General features: G+C 40.3%; 1 protein-coding gene across 4 annotated transcripts in view; it reads right to left on the bottom strand.

Moving 5' to 3' along the window:
* nrxn2b (neurexin 2b) overlaps nucleotides 1–21,980 on the bottom strand; it is a 658,484-nt gene that overhangs the window by 107,964 nt on the left and 528,540 nt on the right. The window lies entirely within an intron of this gene.

Here is a 21,980-nt window from a genome sequence, read left to right on the forward strand (position 1 = left end):
AACTGTAACAGAGGAGTGAGGACTTGGCTTGGCTCCAATGAGCCGAGTGGTAAACGAGAGATGACGGGCATTGGGTGTAATTAGCATATCATAATGAAACCACAGTGAACTGCTCTCAACCCTGTGTCTGTCCTCCATGGATCATAAACACGCATACATGAAGGCTGTATATGTCTGGATACTGATGCATGTAGATGTAGCTCTGTGGAGCATTTAGCTAAATATACACAAGGAAACAAAGAATTCTGACAGTTTTTCTGCACACAAACCTCACTACCTATGGTACAAATCCATCAGTTGATTTTTGGTAACAACATAAGTTTCACAGTTTAATTTTATTGAAATAATATCTGAGCATGAAATCCAGCAAATAGTCCAATTTTCTGTTGTTTATCTAATCTGTTAATTGCACTATTCACATATGCACAATCACACATGGACACAGCAGCGCACAGCAAGAGCTTTCATCCTGTACCCCATGCTTGCCTATGAAATCCTGTACACTGGCATCTGCAAGTACATACACACACACACACACACACGCACACACACCAGCATGTCTATGTTTTTACATGCCCTACAAATCTTTCTTGGTGTGCTCAGGTCAGAGAGGATGGAAAGCAGAGGCTGTGATGACTGCAGGGCCAACAGGCCATCAAACAACATCCCCGGCAAGGGGGCCGCTCACACTCTTAGTCATACACGAGGAAAAATCAGCCTGATAAGGAATGGAGAGATGCAGACTTCTGCACGCACACACACACACACACACACACACACACACACACACACACACACACACACACACACAAACACTCGCTCAGCTACCTGACACTTTCATTATCTAACAATCCGCTGGTAGCCATTTGAAATCAGCTGACACACACAACTCTCCTCCCCATCTCTCGCTTCCTCTCTCCATCTCACTCTCTCTGGCTCGCACCACCCCTCCTTCCCTCCCTCCTTCCTCCTCTCCTCCTTCCCTCCCAGCGGAGCTAAGCCCTCTGCTCAGCTCTTGTTGTTTTCTTCAGGCTGTATTATTTTAGCGCTGACTAATTATCGCAGCATGGCAAGGAGGGCTATAAAGAGGTTGTGAGCCGGAGGAGGAGGGAAAAAAAAAGAAGAGAGGATGAAGAAAGACAACAGGGTATGGAGGCAGGGAATAAAGAGGATGGGAAAGTGTGAATTGTGGATGGTGGAGAGAAGAAGTTGGTGTTGTTTTTGTTTTTTTCTTCTTCTTTCCAGTGTTTATTAACAGTGCAGCACCAGAGCTTTGCAAAAACTGGGCAAGAGACAACCAGGGAGGAAGAGGAGGAAATATTTCTAAAATGGCCGACAAACAGAGAGGGAGTGGAGCCATGTTGTGATAGATGAGACTGGAGCCACAAGGGGAAAAGCAGAAAATGGTTATTGGTGGGGGAAGTTGGTGCATATTAACGTCGGTGATTACGCACGTAATAAGAGTTCATCAACACTCCGCTGGTTTTATATGTCGTATTACATCTTCTACCTCTCAGCCGCTGTATAACACATGTGGACATTTAAAGGCAGGGATGCTCTCACCTAAGACTGTACGAGGTTTCCATGAGAGGAAGTGTGTGATCCAGCATTTTTAGACACTTTCTCCTCACCAACTAATAGTCTGGATATATCTGCATCTGCTGCAGCAGATTTGGCCTTTCTTGTTTATTAATTTGCCTGTTGGAGTTCATTAACTTTGGACATGCAACAGTCAATGACTTAAGTACACTGTTTTAAAGTATTTAGAAGTGCATTATAGCATTTTTTTTTTTAATTTTATTTTTTACTTTTGTCAATAGTAATTGAACATTGTGTCACATTCATCTCTTTCAAACTATACTGATGAAAACTCACATCATCTATCTGATGCTACTTTATTGTGAAATTCCATCACTGTGAGACAATGACACAAGTGTGACTGTATGCTCTTCAATCTAGTTGTCTAGTCTAATTTCAAGTACCTGATGTTAAGACTTTAAGCTTTATTCTGTTCTGGCTGCGCCAAGAGTTTAATACAGAGGCAGGAAATTAGCAGGGACTCTACTCTGAGACACAACATATCCAACTGCTGGAGGAAATAATTATAAATGGATAAAAAAGCTAACTTTTCCAGGAGGATAGATTAAAGCCCCTGTTAATGTACCTAAACTACCAAGCAGTAGTCACCACTGCACTAAACCCACAGCACTACATTTCAAATTTAAATGAAGTGCCCAAGGCTTTAAGAAATATCTAATTTGTCAAGGCAAATTCCACTTAAAAATGTTTGAAACAATGCAGAATACCAATGTAATGGTGCAGCAACAGAAAATGGCATCTTTGTTTTTAATCAGTATTGGCTGATAGTGATGGCGTGGTATAACATAAAGGGGAGAAGGCCCTCAAAAAGCCACATGAATTTAATACTAACTGACATCTCATTTAGGGTGTAACACGAATTAGACATGCAGCACGTATCATTGCCGCATATCTTATGTGTGTACTCACAGTGAACTAATTCTCATCAATTAACACCCCTCTCATGCGTAGCAGCTACCATATGCTTTGTCTTCCCTAGAGTTTTCTATATGCCTGACGTTTGTGTCACAGTCCTACTTGTCACTTTTTGCTTTGTTTTCATCAGCAGCACATTCACTTTACTCTGTCACAAACAAAAGAAGAAGAATTCATAAACTCTAGAAATACTTGGAAATACTTTCTACTTCTCTCGCGACTACATCCATCGGATGAGCTGGTGTTGACTTTGCCTGCTTTGATTTGTCCAGCTGATAGTGGCCACCTGCTGCTTTGTGCACTGGTAAACGCGTGTGCATGTGTTTGTGTGTATGTGCACTTGTCTCCCCTCTAAATGAGGAGACAAAGGAGGTGCAGAGTCTCTAATGAGTAGTCTGACAGGGCGCATCCATGTGTCACCGTTTCTCCCAGCAAACACCTGCTGCTCCGGTTGAGGCAAAATCCACTGAATACTGCAGTGCAACACACAATAATGGGAGGGGGAGATGGAGCGAAAAAAAAGAGAGAAAATGTGTTTATCAAATCCAAGAAGACAGGTCTGGAGGGCATTCTTCCCCAGTTGTCTTCAAGACAATGATCTCCTTAAAACCATTAAACATCTACAAACTAATGTTCGGTGTGTGGAACATCATGCACACAAGAAGGTCAAAAGAGTTACTGCTTGCAACTTCTCCAGCAGGTCATCACATCAAACTGTTGCCAAGAAATGAATCTGAAAGTTTGTCTGCTTTTCATAATAGTCAGTAGTGATATGATGAAATGTAGACAACAGCTTTTCTTTAAAAAAAAAAAAAAAAAAAGAGAAAAAAAAAAAGGCCTAAATCTTTCCTTTTAGACACAGCTTATAGTTTGGGCTGGCTCAGCAGACCCTGAACCATCCTTTAGTAATGCTTCTAAAAGCCTGGGCTGCTGGGGGACTTCCCATGTTGGTCTCAGCACCTATCCTCATTTCTGCAGGTACCTCTGGCTTAGGAGCTGTTACTATTCCCCACCGGCCTGCCCAGTGTTTATAGTTTGTTGTTTCTCTATGCTGTTCTTTTCTCTCCACGCTGTCTCTTTGCTCCAGCTGGTCGAAGCAGATGGCTACAGCATCTGAGTCTGATTCTGTCTGAGGTTTCTTCCTGTTAAAAGGGAGTTTTTCCTCCCCACTGTTGCCAACGCTTGCTCATGTGGGAATTGTTGAATTTTTGGTTTTCTTTCTATGATGTTATAAGGGCTGGACCTTAGTATCTAAAGTGCCCTAAGATGACTTATGTTGTTATTTGGCATTATATTTATGAAATTGATCTGAATTGCATTTAATATGATTCTCTAGCTGGATGGTATACAAAAGACTCCTTTGAGGTTTGTTCAAATACTTAAAAGTCATCTATGGTGATGTTTTCCTGACAAGTAACCTTTTGTGGTCAAGTTGGTTAATATGTTGGGCTTTATTGTTAGGCCTACAAAGTATCAGTAACTAGAGGTTGCACTTTGCCTTCAGTCTCCTATCAACAATAAGCCTTTGCTTATTTAAACCATGATCTTTCCTTAAGACAAGGCAGATTAAGAAACACCCAAGTGATTTATTTTTGTTTCTCACGGGAAGTTCTGGAGGTCATTCGCAAAAAAAACCCGATTTTGTTGTATGTAAGTATGGGGACTCGCAGGCCTTTGAACACGGGCTCAAACACACAGATGAATATATTCCCACTTTTAATGTGGGCTTCTTGTGTATTTGTGAAAATGTGTGTCTGTAATTTATTGAGATCAAGACAAACAAAGGAATCTGCTTCGAAGTTCTAACAAGCAGCACCTGTTTGGCTTTATTGAAAACTGTAAGTTAAAAGTAAATTAGCGCTGCAGTGGGAGTTGTCAGCAAACAAAAAGCCGGCCAGATATGGATTCCTCTGACCTTCAGCCCTCCAGTCAAAACATTGGCCTGCCAGCTTTCACTAGAATAACAATAATGATGGAAATGCTCTGTTGCACTCATGTGTCTCATCCCCCCCCATCAAAAAAAAGGGGAGGCTAAATATTTATTACTTTTGTCCAATTAGCTCTGGCGCCATCGATCCAACCAATCAATCCCACCTGCAGTTCTAGAGGTGGAGAAAGTGCATCGAAATGAATCAAACCGTCGCAGGATGCCCCTTAATTATTATTTCCATGCACGTGGGCTGGCTGGTAATTTGGTAAAAAAAAATAAATGCAATTTTCCTTTGTCCACGGATCCGGTTGAAAAATAATCATAAAAGACTCATGAATCAAAGCTGTAATGAAAAACCTATTGATTTTAATTTTTTTCACCCCCTTCCCTTTTCCTCACTCTACATTGGGGCGAGCGGAGAGTGTATTTAGAATTGAGTTTATCAGTTGAGATGCTTTCTCTGCGAGGGGCGATTGATTTGGGATAGTGGATTCTCGGCCACTACCATCTACCGTGGGGATAAACAGGTCATATTGGAGAAAGAGGATGCCACAATTTTTCATTTAGGTCTGCGGTCAATGGTGCGGTGTCCAACAATGGTCGCAAAGCCTCATGGGAGCTGACAACATGAAAATTGTGACACAAGCCCGCCATAACATTGAAACTCCTCAAGGAAAATAAGGACTGATGGTAGTGAGGAAGTCAATTCTTGAGAGGCAATGAGACTTGAGGCTCCACCAGTACACTCGTGTAAATTTATACACATCTCTTATTTTAAACTCTCAGACAGACTCTCAAACAATAACTCAATAACACAGAGTTAGTTCTGCCAACCTTCATACATTATTGCATCAGTGCAGTCAGATTCTTTGAAGCAGTTAAAGAGAGAGACAGAGCTATTGTCTGTGATAGAGATAGGGGCTGAGATGAGACATTTGTTGAAAGTTTCCAGACAGCTGTTGATCTTTGAAGTTGCAGAACTACAAGCACACACACACACACACACACCCTGACAAGAACTCGGCAAAGAGCACACACTTTGCTGACATTTTAGGGTCTTTCCATCTCTTCCCCTCACTTGTTCTGGCACAGACATCAATAACCTCAGATGCAAACTTTTTGTAGTTTAACAACTTTGTCAGCATTGCAACCCTTGGTCTGATGGATACTTCATTGTGGCAGTATCTAAGAAAACATAGAAATGGCATCCCAAAGATTGGCTGCATCTCGAGTGGAAATAGCAAGTCATTCCCCAATGTGGTTGGATAATGTTGCTCTTCTATCTTCTCTGCAAGATTGCTTCAAAGGATGAGAGGGACCTTCCGGTTACATGAGGTGAGACGACACTTGATTACAGCAGTCTCAAAGTTTCCAACACTTCGCAGAGTCCATTCAAGGACAACACATCATGTGTTAACTTGTTTTTTCTACATGCAAATTCTTTCTTTAGCAAAATGTGCAAAGGACTTTAGACAAAATACTCATCAGTTTTGACTGCCATTCTTCTCTCTCCCAAGCATCTACTGGCAGCAAAACAATGTATTTAAAAGATATTTAAAGACAACTTACTCGATCACACTTGACACAGCTATTGTCGTCCTCATGAGGTTAAATCACATCCATTTTATACCTCAAGGAAATTCAAACTAATCCTGTCTTTTTGACTCACTTTGATTTCATCAGGCTGGTAACAGTTTCCTTTGGAATTGGATCGAGAAAAGTCGGCAGTGCTAGCTTGGAGACTCAGTGGCCTTTTTTTTTTTTTTTTTTACTGTATTGTAAAAGAGTAATTGGACTGACCTTATACTTGGAAAATAATTGGACTGATCATGCATATTTCAAATGTTGCGCATACCCAAATCTGGAGCTGAGACATGTTCCTTTGAACCACAGCTCTAAAGTAGATCTCCTCATGTAACAAAATACAATATTACCAATTAAAATGTCTGAATTCATCTGACAAGGTTTGGTTTGGAGGGTTATTGGTGGTCAATGCCTGTGAGAATTGCAAATGCTGGAAATAAATTAATCGAGGATAGAAGTGAACAGGAATCTGGTGGTTATCAACAAAAATCCACAAGGACCTGATCCCTCACTGTCTTCCCACCAGTGAACACAGCCAGTTGTTCTACTCCTGTGCCGACCAATGTGCCTTCCTATATTTTAATTTGAGTACCTTATTTTCCTCAATTAATATTTGTCATTCTTCTAATTTCAACTTCAAAAATGTGACCATATAATATATTTTGCCCCTAGAGCTCTTTCTAAGAAATTATTAGTTTGTAACTTCTTTAATTTACCCTTTACATTTTAGCTCAGTCAGGATTTTAATGTCACTGTGTGAACTTGTGCAAAAGGGTGCTTTCTTTCTAGTTTGATAGTCATAACGGAATAACAGTCCAGCTCTGTATTTCTGAATCAAATTACAGGCTACTGTTAAAATGGACCTGATTTCAATGACAGATTGTTACCCTCCTCTTAAAACTACTTCATATTTTGTTCCGAAACTAAAGCCTGGTGGCAGATAATTGACAATAAATGTGTTGTGTGTTTTAAATTAATTTATTTCAATCATTGAAATATTTACAAATAACATGAACGCTGGATTATTTTCTGTAAACGGTGTCAGTAGTGAGGTATGTCAGTAACACGCATTTCTATGAATCCTCCCTTGAACTGTTCAGAAATCACTTCTGTCAGCTCGAGATGTCTAATGATTATTCCCCTCCCTAATTATGCCAGTAGGGACTTGATACACAGCTGTACCTTTTATAATTCCTGAGGATTCAAATGTTTATCCTATTTTGCTTTCGACACCGATGATGCGCTTGCAAGGTTTGTTTGACACATTTCAAAATGCTTGTTATGTCCCTGGAGGGCATGCTACAATCAGAGAGTGATTTTTGTACAAATACCATGCCGCAACTAGCACTCAGATGCTATCTTTGTCTTTTTCCAAATATGTTTAAATGAAGTGCTCCAGTGGGAGCTGTATAGAAGGCAGAGGGGGGATAGGTAGTAGGAAAACATGAAAAGGGAGTGTTGGGGGTCATGTAGTTATGCTGCTTTACACTCTGTTATGTATAGAGTAGTCTTTAGAAAAGGTTGCTAGGCAGGACAGCACAGCTACACTGCATACATCATCTACGAAGCTTATTGATCATCCCAAAAATACCCTCCTCTCTCTGATACGGCGCTCAATAGTCTGGTGAGGTTGAGACAGTGATGACCAACAGAGCTTAGACAAACAGCAGCAATTTTTGTTTCTGTCAAAGGCTCAAACAAACACTAACTCAATGAGGCAGTTTACACATTTAGTAAAATATTTTCACAGAACTCTGGAAAAAAGATCATCTATCCATCACGTTTTGCCAAATAAACCAATTAACTCCTGCATAAGCTCCAAGAAGTACATTTTTGATGTTTCCAGTACATCAGAGGAACTATGAGAAGGATTTAAAAGAAATCGTGGTTTGAGAAGAACATTTTGCTGACAACAAGAAAAGATGACTGAGTCATTAAATAACTGTGCTATTGTGTAACTGTGCCGTTTGAATCAATGATGCAAAGAAATGAAGAGGAGGAGAGTGAAAATATCAAAAAGACAGGTTGAGATCAGCATTTCTTTTTCTGGTTGTTTAGATCTGATTCAGTTCTCTACATAATACTGACACTAATAGTTAAAGTTTCAGTTGTGTTTCTGTTGCTCACTTGAAAGTGGACCAATGATACTAGAGCTGCAATGTCATAGCATAAGAAAAGTTCTCAAGGCTCCAGTTGAGTTCCATCCAAAATCTAAACATGAAGTATATATTTTTAGACTTTGGGGTCATTTAAACGTCTCACATTTTGTCTAATACACATTTATTGTAAGTGGTAAAGAAAAATAGACCCCCCCCAAAAAGCTAAAGCTAAACAGGATTTGAATCAGATATTTCAATCATTAGCATAGCCAGCAAGTTTTGATGGTGCACACACAAGACCAACTGGATAGTTTAGCACATTAGTATGCCATTTAATTTGTTGCAGTGACTGTGTTTATCACTGTTTGTTTGCATGTGTTGTTCACACATGCCTGACATTTCTGTTCTCTTATTCTCACTCTGTTTGCCCATGGGTGGGTGAAGGTGAAGCTGAAGGTGAGGCTCTGACAACTTCATACCAACTGCTCACAATCCCGAGCCGCGTGGTCTCACACTCCCCGACTAAGAATTGAACTGCAAGAACGCACAAACGTGTTCAGAGCAGCAATAACGGCAGCATGTTTTCACATTAACTCTAATAACACGTCAATCAAATGGCGGCAGCAGCCAGATATGTGTGAATATTTCAGCTTGAGGTTCTGCCCTGGGATTCTGTTGTTTAATTATTCACAATGTTTGGAGGGTATGCATCACAAGACTGACCCCGCCCACCACCCACCACCACCGTCAAACACTACGACTGCAAAATATGGTGACTACGTTCAGCAAGACTTTGGCTGGTGTTAATCTTAAAATAAAACAGTGTGGATTAAGCAAAAAAATATAAAACGACAGGGGGCTAATGCTTGGAGAAAAAAGACGAGAGCACATGACAAACACTGACGTGCCGTATGAAGAAATAATAACATACCTGCATAGAATAACATCCTTCTCTACCATAGAGTCATTAAGCTGTGATGCACTGAAAAGGTCAGTCTGTTTTGTTCTTGCTCGGTCTATGGGAATACAGGTGCGTTCTTGTGTTTGTGCTTGAGTGTGCGTTTGTGTGTGATGGGGGTACAAATGAGTGTGTGCACTTCTTGATAATGCTTAATAGCCACAGGCCCAATTAGTGTTAACATCATCCTAATTACGCTGGAGTGGCCTTCACAGCACATAAACAAACACCGGCTAAAGCTGGTGTTAGCCACTTCATCCCTAAAGTGGTGACCTTACGAAATGGTGGCTCAAATTGTAAAAATTACACAAGCGCGGGACGTTTTTGCAGGAACTGTGTTCAGGTGGTATTCAAAGAAAGAAGTAAAAGGGATACAAAAGAGGGTTTGATAACATTTAAAAAAAAAACCTCTGAATGCAACATATAGATTTTTCTTCAAAGAAAAATGTCAAATAAAAAATGTTTTTAAACAAATTAAGGACAAACTATTATTTCAACCTGACATTACGCCAAAGCATGTAATACACCCGTTTCCACTAAATGTTACCATGTCAGAATCATGTTTTGCTTCACTTTTTAAGATAAGGTGTCCTAGGTTTAGGAACCAAAATCTACATTGTTAAGGTTAGGAAAATAAAAATCATGGTTTAGGTTAAAATAAGTAACTTCACATAAGTACTGTAGCGTATGTCGCCTGAGTAAGTCCACTTACAAGCATTCATTAGAGTGCAAAGTGCTTATGAAACAAGTATATTTTTAAAAGCTTCTTAAAACTATCAACTGAACCTGCCTCTCCATTAACTGGGGAAAGATGGCTCCAGAGGGTGGAGGCCACAACTCATGACCTCTATCTTTGACCCTGGTCATATGTGTGCAAAACGTGACTCTGACATGGTATCCTCTAATGGACTGATGAGTGTATTACACGCTGTTGTGTGATACCGGAATGATTATTATCATTGTAAATCAATCTGCCACACAACTGATGATTTGTTTCGTCTGTAAAATATCAGAAAAAAGTGAAACAAATTTCCAAAATTCCAAAGTGACATCTCGGATTGCGTGCTTTTTCCAAACAACAATCTAAAAGCAAAACATGTTGACTTTACAATGACCACTTGAATCCAAAGTATAACACTCAAATAAATGGAAAACCCTCTTAAACTACTCGAGCTTGTCTACTGTGTGTGTCTCCACTAGCATGGCCCCTCCAGCTTGTTCCATGGACATAATGGCCTCTGAGAGGTACCACTTGTAAGAAATAAGAGTAAGCACATCATCACATAGCAGAGTAATTTTTTTTTCCAAGTCAACATCACCCTCCACTTTCTGGGCTCCATTAACGCTCCCGCACGTCAAACTTCAAGTCTCTAAGAATATCTCGGCAATAATACGGCTCAGAAATATGGTTCAAATCTCGTCGAAATCTGTAGAGCCTCCACTTTCTACTCCATCTAATCGCGAGATGACCCACAGCCAGAGCTAAAAAGCTGAGATAAGAGCTTAACACACACTTCATCTGCCTCTCACTGTGCACATTTGGTGGATTCCTGTGTCCGTCTACATTTTTTGTGAAACCAATTCGTGGACATTCATCCTCGAGAAAACGGGTCAGTTTTCACTCAGCCATAATCGTAGAAGAAAGCCAAAGAAGTTTAGAGCTGCTGAAGTTTCTGTAGAAGTTTTGGAAAGTAACGACATGAACGGCGGTGGAACAGAGGTGTTCAAGATTCATTTGAATATGAAAACAAAAGGAATCTATTCAGAGATAAGACGAAACAAAATTTAACTTCATTCTGAATGTAAAACTACCGGGTGAATTAATGTGTTTCGAGGTGGAAGTGGAGGAGAAAAAAAGAAAAAGAGTGAAAACTTTCTGTAAATAAAACTAATGAATGCCTTAAATTATTTTTTAAAATTTTCTTTTAAAGAGGGGATACCATATGGCTGGGCCCAGTGAACCGCATGTAGTATCTCTCCAGCAACATAAAAACATTACATTAAAAATGAGTTTTTTCTGTGTAATAGTAAGTATTTGGTTTGATAAAAACGTTTGTAATGGTCATTTTTCATTTGCTTACAACACATTGTGTTGTCGTCCTTTTATGTCCTTTTATGCTGTTCTTTTGTTCCCCTGTTTTTGTTTGTTTATTTTATTCATTTATTTATTTGTTTGTTTTCTATTTCATTTGCTCGTTTTGGTTATTTGTTTGGTTTTGTCGTATTCATTACCTTTATAGTATGGTCTTTTTTGCCTCCTGTTTTCTTAAATGTTTACCGGTATTGACGTTATGTATGACTATGCTTTGCTTCTCTGTAGAGCACTTTGTAAACTCTGTTTTTAAAGGCGCTATATAAAAAAAGTTATTATTATCTACTCAAAAACGTTATTATATAATTATATTTTAGACATTTATCATGCATTTGTCAGCTAATCTTTTGATGTTTTGTACTACTTTTGTGAACCTAAGACTTTGATAAACCCATTTCTAGCACCAGAACAATTTGTCCACATAATTTAAGGATGTTCTTATTTGAAAGCTTTCCAAAATCAGACTTTAACTCAGCGTTAGGGTTAAATTATCTCTTTACTCCGTGCTGTGGGTAAAATGGTTGCTTCATTACAGTTATGGCTGACATTACCCTGGAAATTGTTATAGGAAACATGGGTTTAATGTTTCATGCACGTGGCTTTAAAAGGCAAATTTAAGAAAATAGGTAAAAAAAAATTAGAAAATGGCGTCATACCCTGGAGGGTTAACAATGGACATTCTAGAATTCGACCCCTGCAAAACACTTGACCAGAGCTTGGAGCAATATCCTAAATGGTTCTTTCATGAAATGAGCTGAGTGTGCTGCAGGGCTTGTATGACTTGTTATTGAGCTACAAGAGGTGTAGGAGGGGTTGAAAGAAGAAGGAGCAATGAGAACAGCTAATTCATTGCTGACCTTCATCGTTGATGGGTATATTTTGGAGGGTGGCAAAGATGATGGAGTGAGTGATTGAAGGCAACAGAAGGATGCTGAGAGAGACAGAGAGCAATAGACGAAAAGGGGATCAATGGGAAGCCTCTACCGAGGAGCACAGATCCACTCTGTTTCATTCCCCAGGACTGTATTCCCGAGGCTCCAGGGTCTCCCACATCAAAGGCTGAGGCGGATGAAGTGAGAAGATGAAAGGACAACATAGTCTGTAGTCGATGTGTGAAGTACATGCAGTAAATATTGGGTGCATGTGTGTTGAATGTGTTCTGAGATGCACATATGATGAGCTGGTTTGGGTCAGTTCACGCAGGATTTTGGGGATCTTGCGGAGCTTTGAGTGTTGTTGACGCATGAAAACTGCTGGGCGGGATTCAATGCTGCATGACTGCATATCCATTTCTGCCCACATAGAAGGTCCATTATCTTTTCACTCAGCTATCATGAGCTTGCATCCGTAAAGATTAGTCTCAGAAGAAAAATAGGACAAATATAAGCCTGTATCTTTGAAGACTGAAGGTGGTCCGGCTCCCCTCTGATCTCATGAGACTTTAAATCTGCCACATGCTGCTTTGGTGGAGACTGAACTGAGCAGCCAGATGCTAAATGTTAAGAATTGGTTCGATCCTGCGGATAAAGCAAAGGGGTGACTGCAAAAAAAAAAAATCACAAGTCTACTCTCTGTGGACCCAGGATAGGTTATCTGAAATGCCGTTGGTGCCTTTGTTCTCTGATGGTGAGTCAGTGTTAAAGTGGCCGAGTAAAGTAGAGACAGTTGATTGTATTTTTTTTTCTCGCCTCAACGGGCCCAGAAGGACTCGCGGACAGGGACAGCAGCTGTCACAGAGCTGATATTTCACATGTGGGGGGAGCTGGGAAGATGGACGAGCGAGGCGAGGAATGGGAGATGCTAAATAAATGATTGTCTGTACTTTGCTGAGAGCCCTTCAATGGAAAACAAATCAAGTTGAACCAATAATGTGACGAGAGGGAAAAAAAAAACCGCGGGAGAGAAAGGGCAACAGCAAAGGAGATTTGCTGTGCTGTGTCTGGAACCACAACATTTAGCCAGAGGCGCATCACTTACTGCTTCTCTCTTTCTCTAACTACCCGGCTTTCTTTCTCTCAATCCCTTTCTTTATCTTTAACCCTCCCTTTGTCCCCCATATTTTCTCTTTCTCTGCAGGTTGGCAGTCAGGCATAGCTGGCTGTGGCCGTTACATAACAATCCATTTGTTGGCTGGAGCTGAGACTGCTTGGCGGCCGATGCACAAGCAGCAAACAAGGCCCTGAACGATGGGGAAATAAGAATTCACAGACGCTGGTGTACACAAACAAACAAACAAACAAACAAACAAACACAGACTGTAACAGGATGGAAAACAAACACTGGGGCTACTAGTGGAGGTCTCATGCTCTTCTTCGCTGGTGCGTCATCAGTTGAGCAGCCAACTGGACTCTCAGGCAATCTGTTGGGTTTAATAATGTCTTGTTGAAGTCACTGACGTTTATCCCAAAGTGGTTTAATTTGTGGTGTATACAAACACACTGAAAGCTGTTACAAATAAGAGTTGTGTATACATTTCCCTTAAAAGGAATTTACCCATGAAATTTGTTCTATACACGATGAGCATGCCTTCACTTTCTGCATGTTCGGTATGTAGGGCAAAAGTAAACAGGGCTTTCCTGTTTATCATAATATCTAGTTTATCTTTAATGCTTAAAATCACAAGCTTGCCTCAGAGGGTTTTATAACCTATATTACATGTACAAATCTTAGTCCCCAGACTGTTGATTTGATGAGAAGAAAGTCCTCAAAGTAGGAAAAATAATTTAATGGAACAGCAGAAAAAGCTGTGACTTCTTATTTCAGACAGAAAGGGCACAATGCTTATTCTTCATGTATTTCTTCAAGTTTTAGGTGCCGAAACTAAAGTGATAGCAAAAAATGCTCTGCATCATTTTCGTCATACGAGGAGTTTTTTAGGGTATGGACAATGACTAGTATGTGTCAGGAGCAAAGAGAGAATATGACTATACCCGGTACTATAAGAAAGTGTAAAATACACCCACCAGTCCAATTAAGGATACCATGACAGTGTCACGTTTTGCCTCACCTAGGCGTGAAGAACAGGGTGCCCTATATGGTCAAGTTTAGGAAAAGATCATGGTTTAGGTTTAAATAAAAAAAAATGTAGCTACGCAACATCACACGCAGGTTTCTTAACTCACATAACGCAAGTTACATTTTATATGTTATTTAAGCAACTTGCTTGCATTACTTGATAAATGTACAAACATTTTGCTTTGTCACAGACTCGAACGTCAGTCTGCTGAGAATTTCTGTGGTTCGGCTTTCTGTACACTCGATCTCCTGTCTACTCCGACTTTATCGCTCTTTCGTCACATAACCTTCTTTTTTTTTAACCCTGGTCATACCATCTGTTTACTTCTCACGCCAAGGTGAGTCTAAATGTGACACTGACACATGGACTGGTGGGTGTATTACATGTGATACATGCTTTGACATGATACTAGGCTTGTGTGAAAGTAGGGCAGTGCTACAAAGGCCAGGTATTTGTATGGTTCCACAAAATTTGGGACTTTAAGTACGGACACTGCTGTAACGCCTGATAATATCCAAATGTTCCTTTGACAAATGCAACAATTAATATTTGAGAGGTATAAACCAGAAAACTGTCAATGAGTAAAAAGAGGACTCTTTAGTATGTTCAAAGCAGAGTGTGTTAGAAAGACCTAACTTGTTACATTGATCAAATGTATCCTAAAGTTACAAACATGCATCTTCATGTTTCCCTCCGGTCTATTTTGTTGACTTTTCCTAGCGTGCTTGGGGCAGTGTAACCTTCAAACTGCGCCGTTCACATGTAATTTCAGCTGTTTGCAGCCTCGAGGGGTGCTTGAACCTAAATAGATTAGATGAATAGGAAGACACTGCATTTTCATGAGGGGAAGGAACAGTGGGGAAAAAAAACACATGCAAGTGTTTAGCTCCGGGCTATTTCAGAGCCTGTTGAGAGTGTTTGGACAATGAATGGCAGCACTGGTGAGATGGGCTGTGCTGCCACGAAGCCATTTACAAATGTTAAATGTCATGATGGTGTAATTCCGTAAAATAGGAAGAATTATTTCAGGGCTGGAAAAGAACAAACTCTGCCTCTCCAGTGCAGAGACATTTCTTCTCATTGCACGGTAAGTGCCTTTAAGTAACAACAAACTGTTCACACTCCATCTCGAAGTGAGAGATGACAGGTTATAGAAATGAACTGGAGCCAACATGGCTGAAAGAAATGCTCGGAGGCAAATAAAGCACAAATCTTATTTCATCTTGTCTTATTAACAACAGCAAGCTGATAACAGCACAGTTTGCCCCCCAAACAGAAATGTGATTTGATGCAACCAGGCAACCATTCCAGTGTCCACACACTCCAATGGCATCTCTGCCACCGCAATAACTCCGGCACCCCAAACAACCCAAACTCATTTCCCGAGCTCATACTAAATCTGTACGCTGTGGCTAATGAGAGAAATTAGACAAATCACGAATGCAGTTCACCCTGGATTCAAGTCAACACATCGCAGACAGCAGCCAGTCTACGGGGCCTCACAATGGCAAGGAAATATATTGTTTCAGCCAGTTCTCGCTGGTAAACAAACAGCAAATAATTTCTCTGTAATAAGCAGAGCTTCCCTGCCAAGGCATGGACAGGAAGTGGTGATCGTAGCAATCTTCCCGAGCCTTCAAGATGTAAGACAAGTTTCACTGCACATCTATATACCCCTCTTTTTCTGTTACTGTCTCTATGGGCCCAGATGATATAACGGGTATCAACTGTCTGATCACAGGTGCAAACACCAAAGGTACGTGACATGAACTTGTCAAGCTAAACGGAGGCGGAAGATAAATGTAAAATTAGCACGATTATGTCTTCAGGCTTGTCAAAGTAACACATCTCTGCACAGCACATTGACTGTTACACGGCTTATGTTTGGTGATGGGAGTTCCAACCTTGCAATAAATTATGTCTGCTTAAAGAGAGAAAAAAAAAAAAGGATTTGCAGACACATTACGGCTGAATGCCCCTCTCGGCAGGACCAAGCGATGTGCCAACAACACTGAAAAAAAAATACGAACAAACTAAGCAGATCATTTTCAAACTGCAGCTGATTTTATACACTGAAAGCTCCTGCAGTACTCCCTCTTCTCTTCTCTCCTTTCTATCCACATTTCCTTTCCCTCCCCATCACTTTCAGTCAGCAGATTAAAAAGAGCTTCACGGATGTCTAGAAGTATTAGCTTCTTGTACACGGCCATGAGGATATAGGGATAGACTTCATCATCTCCCTTTTTTTCCCCCTCTTCCCTGCATTCCCACTAAAGTTCAGTGCATGTAGCCAAGTGGACGCCCCCTAGCTGTAGTGTGGTGAAAGTGCATGGGGTTTTAGTGTAAATAAGGGACAAAATAATCTGAACACTCAACCGCAAGTTGTGTCCTACTTTTATAAAGTGCTAACAATTTTATTTACAGTTACAGTACAAAACTGAGTCCACTCTGGTCAATATCACCAAAATAACTATTTAAAAAAAAATTGAACTCAATTCTATTTGTTCATAGCTAAAGCCCGAGAAGAATGAAGCGAATTAAGTTGAAACACAGAATATACTCTAATGAAAGGACATATTTAAGAACCAACTGCATCAGGAGAAAGAGCACTCATCTCTAGTGAGTTATGTCTTGATATTTTCTAAGTTCACCCTTACTTTGGACGACAGATTGAATCCTGCTGGGCATGGATGATAGCAGTCTCACTCAGATCTATGGAGAGATATTCTTCCATTTTTCACAGTTTTTTTTTTTTTTTTTTTTTTTTTTATCTGCTCTTTGCTCGAGGGATTTTGTAGCTCTATCTTTCACTTTTAAAATACTGCAAAGGGGTTGGATTGGTTTCAAGTCATGGGACATGCTTTTCCCTTCTTCAAAAACTATTGGATGATTGTTGTGGTGGAAAATTTGCGTAAACAAACTTGCATTCATATTGCGCCTATGCAGCCCCACATCAGCACATGCCCACGTTTCACGATCACACTTTGCCATCACTGCTGGCCAGCTCTGCATGCAGAACACTGACCTGATACAAGTTATTTTGGTTTCAAATAATGTGCTGCCAATATTCACCAGGCTCCTTTACAAAGTTTAATCTTGCAGTTTTGTGAGCAATGATTTTCTTTTTTGTGTGGCGTCCATAGAAGCTCACTTCTCTTTTTTAGCAATTACTGAGACACCACGTTCAATGGATAATCGTTGTGCCAGGCAGCACTTAAACTTTTCAATGCAAGGTTCAGTTAATCGTAAATTGTATGTTGTGTTGTTTTTCGAGGATGGTCTCTGCATCTTCTGTTACGGGTGTCTTAATATACCTCCGCTAACAAAGCTGCTGTTGTGTTCATGTTCAGGAGCCCACTGATGCTCTTGTACCCTCTCTCATCTTTATGAAGACTCACAATCTGATTTCTTACTGGTTCATGGGCATGGGGCATATTTGATTGGACACAACAAAGAGCAAACCTGAGAAAGCGTTGGTGTTCATGCAACTAGCCTCAATTAGCCTTAATTGAAAATCATATGTTTAATCCTTTTTTTTCATTGAGGTGTTGGGGTCTGGATTTTCATTCTAAAATTACGTTGTAAAAATATTATTATTTTTAGTCGAACTGGATTGTTGTATAGTTGCAGCGAAATGAAATAGTTGTGCCTGAAAAAAAAGATATATTTGCAAGCCGTCTAAATTGCTGACTCCACATGGCAGCAAGAGGAAATTAACTGACATCACTGTAAATAGGTTTCATAGGGATTATTTCGTCAGAAGTAAGTTGTTCCTCTGAAACTGTAACTGTGGCATTGACACAATGCTGTCTTTGAGCACTGCAGGCACCATAAACCAATTTCATTGACCTCCATTGTGTCTCAAAGCTTGGGCAAATAAAAAAGTTTTGTCATTTGAGTCTTAAAGAATACATTTACAGTCATTTTTAGCAGAGCGGTGCAAATATGAAATGAAAAGCTGGTGCTAAACTACATTTGCTTAGGTCACAAAAACTGTAAAAGAAAATGCATGAGAGAATTCTCAGAGTGCTGACTGCAAGTGATCATGACTGCAAGGAGTAAGATGACAAAACCAGTCTATTTATCTATAGCATTTCATTAAGGGACCTCAAGTGAGTCGTTTAAGTTGTTAAGACTACTGTCTTAATATATTACCAAGTGGAGCATTAGCAAAACAAAAAAGAAAACAAATGCCACATTATGTGATAATTTATCTCAATTTAGGACATTATCTTCATGTCCCTGGAAACACATGCAACGTATCCACCACATATTGTTACCATCCTATTATCAGGGTATAATATGGAAAGCCTAGGTGAAGTAAAAATGTGACAGGTGTGTAAGGTTGGGGGGGAACTTAACAGTCGAAACCAAACGAGAGCTCTCACTCTCTATTATCGGCAGAGGTGAGATTTATGTGAAGAATAGAAGATGAGGAGGGAGAGGAAGAATGGGCCGGTGTCAGCCATGACACAGGCATGTGAATAGTGGGTGAAAATGGAGCAATGAGGTGACATTTTGTACTCCATTTCCTCCAACAGCTGTTGCTACCAGCAGGTAAGAGGGTGAGAGGGAGCGAAGATGGACAAAACAGTGTGGTAAGAAAGCTGATGGGATGAAACACCGCCAACCTGCACCTTTACCACCGCCTATTACTTCTATCCCCAACTTTCAAGTACTCCTGCTATTTTCTCTTTGTTGTCTCTTTCTTACCTCCTTCAATCTCTGCCCTATTTCTTTTCCTGCAGAAGCTAACGCAGACCATGCTCTGCCAGCAGGCTCGTCTGGTCGGTATGTAGAGAAAGGCCTTGCTGCTTCTAATGAGACACTCACAGTGCGATTTCAAACATCCACCCTGTCCCTTGCCTTCAGCAACACGAGCACAGAGTGGTGGACGGGGAGAGGTTAGAGTGAGCAGGGGAAGGATGGAGAGATTAGGGGGGGAGGCACAGAAGAGATGAAGCATGAGATAGAAAAGGAGAGGCAAGATGAAATGAGAGGCAAAGAGGCAGAGGGGAACAAGACCTCAGCCAAGTCAGGTCAAGTCCAACTTTTTTTTATTGTGAAAATGGAAAGTTAGGTGTTAGAGAAAAACAAGCTCAGACATTGTCAATACAAGAATACAATACAGTCCTGAGGCGCACAATCTCGTGCTAATTCGAGTCGTCTCTCTTGTTAAAGATCTGAGGCTGCACACTGGCTCAGAGAGGGTTCAGAAGTACATGATCTAACTTGAGGCCAGGACCTAATTGCGCTTGAAAAATTGATCAATGGAATCTTAAAACTAATCCTCCATCAGGGAGACAGAGAAGAGACGCCATTACTGGGGTGAAGTGATTTTTTTTTTTTTTTTTTTTTTTTTTTTTTGCAGTTTAAGTCTGACTGCTCTGCAGAGGGGATGCAGAAGACACGTGTAGGAATACCTAAAGAATGTGTGCATTTCTTTTGCTTAAAATGCAACACTGTGGCTGCACTAAAAATCCATCTTAACAAGCCAATCTGTGTTTTAACAAGCAGCAAACAGGGTGACACCATTTCAGTTATTGCAAGAGCTCAAAGCTATTTCCTTTATATTAGTGAAGTAATGTTATTAGGATTATTCAAGATGCATCTTATACCAAGCTTTTCAGGGAAAGTAAGACACAAAGACAGAGACTGAATTACATTCTAGCTGTGCATGGCATTGGTTATTTTGAAATCCTTGGGAATGTCAGGTGGTTTACAATCCTAAATAAAACTGTAAAATGACATGATCCGCATGATCCTGTGTGAGGGCGTGATTGAATGGGATAGCTTTGGTGCACAATGTAACCGCTCACACATGCAAACATGAAACAAAGGAGCTGTGGTTTAGAAAGAGGGACGCAGGGAGCAGACGTTAATGAGAGAGATGAGAAGAGTGGTGTCATCAGGAGCTACAGTAGGCTGAGGGTTGTGAGTTTAGTCCTGCCTCAGCTTCATTTACCCCTCGCTGGCCGAGCCACCGCATGCAAACAATGCAAACCACTTGCCATCACAAGCCGGCTTCATAACTGATTGCATGAAATCCTTCTGTTATTTGTGTCCCTTTCTTCCCCAGCCTCTCCATCTCTTCCCTCTGGGTGCCATTTTTTTATTTGATATTTGAACAGAGGTTTATGTTTTGTTAGATGGTAAGTTAATATATCATCATTTTTCTAGTTTTTCTTCGTAATTTAATAAAACAACTTCCCATAGAGCTTATCTATTTCCTCTGTCAATATGTCTTTGCTTTTACTGGACTACATTACACACTTGCTACGTTTCTAAATTCTGTGGCTTCTATTGTAGATGCTGGTAACCACTTGAACGCCAAGCATACACTTCTTTTGATGTGCAGCTTTTGGACAACTGCTGTGCAGCCCAGTAAGATCACTAGTAAAGTGGTGTAGTGGCTGGCAGGCAAGTGGGGAGGATTGAAAGTATCCTTTGGTTCCTCTGTCACTGATTTATGGTGCATTTTAACTTAAAAAAGTTACACTCCCCTTGCTTATGTGACACATAACAGGGTGGTGAGCCTGGCAATAAGCACAGCTAACACCCTGTGCAGACACACAAAGCTACCACAGGAGGAGTTGGAGCACAGGGATGCTGCTTCATCTTCAGGCACAACAGAAGAAAAGCTGCTCGTGACTGTCCAACAGGCTCAAGCAAACTCAATTTTTTTCTTATTAGCCGTTACAAAAACAGCCCAAATTCTCTAACATGATCAAATTGTTTTGCGAGGCACAACAACAGCCTCGTCGCTATCTCGCCTGCACTTTTTTTTTGCAATAAATCCTGCCCCTTAATTCAATTTTAGATCCTTCCCCTTGACATGTCAGGCAGCTGACATATTTGAAATACAAATATGAGGCCGGTGTTAATATAAGGTTTACACATAGAAATGGGAGAGCGCAGTGAGGAAATAGGAGGTACAGCACATGGAGGGAGTGATTTGCAGTTGCCCACAGTTTTGCAGTGACCTACTTTTGATTTGGCAGGGAGGGAGAGAGGTCTTTAATAAATGCATCACAGCTCACACACTCATTTCCATGAGGTCTCTTGCAACAGCCAGAAGTCTGTGCTGTTGACACGGCTCCTGTCATGTATCATTCCATAGGTGATGCTGCAGGTGAAATGGAAAGCTAAAGGAATCGGAGTGGGGTGAAAATCTAAATAGAAATCCTGGAAAACAGTTTTCCAAATACGATAAAAACAAAAATTATGAAGCTGCTACAGGGTACCTGTCAGCTGAGCTTCAATAATCCTTTTTTAACCCTTCTGTTTGCTGCTTGCTACAATTTTAAATACGTGCTTCTGGATTAATATAATATATTAATATCTATTATATTAATTAAATGTAATAGTTTTAATAATTTGTATTCAATTGGATATTGTGATAATATTCTTTTGTTTTACCACAAGCTCATATGTCTTGTATAACACATGGTTTTGACCAACTTATTTCTTCACATTTACTAGTAACTCGCTGTACAGCCCCACTCACAGTCTCTGTTTTTAGCCAATTAAAACTCATTCAGAAAAATGCAAGTGTGGTCTGTGGAAGCCTGTAAAAAAGTGTGTACCACTTACAGTTATCGAAACTGAAACCTCTGCACGGTGGCTGTAGTTATGATACAAATTATGATACTTATTTATGACTGGACCATAACAGCGGTTGAGCCCTTTAAACTTAATGTTTATAAGAATTGTTCTTGTTGAAAGTCACTGTTATAAAGTACCTGAGTCGAAAGGAAAAACAACTTGTTTTTACCATTAACTTTGCA

The sequence above is a fragment of the Embiotoca jacksoni genome, unplaced genomic scaffold (genome assembly GCF_022577435.1).
Source record: "Embiotoca jacksoni isolate LCO1_2020_lvr unplaced genomic scaffold, fEmbJac1.0.p SCAF_24, whole genome shotgun sequence".
Classification (NCBI taxonomy): domain Eukaryota; kingdom Metazoa; phylum Chordata; class Actinopteri; family Embiotocidae; genus Embiotoca; species Embiotoca jacksoni.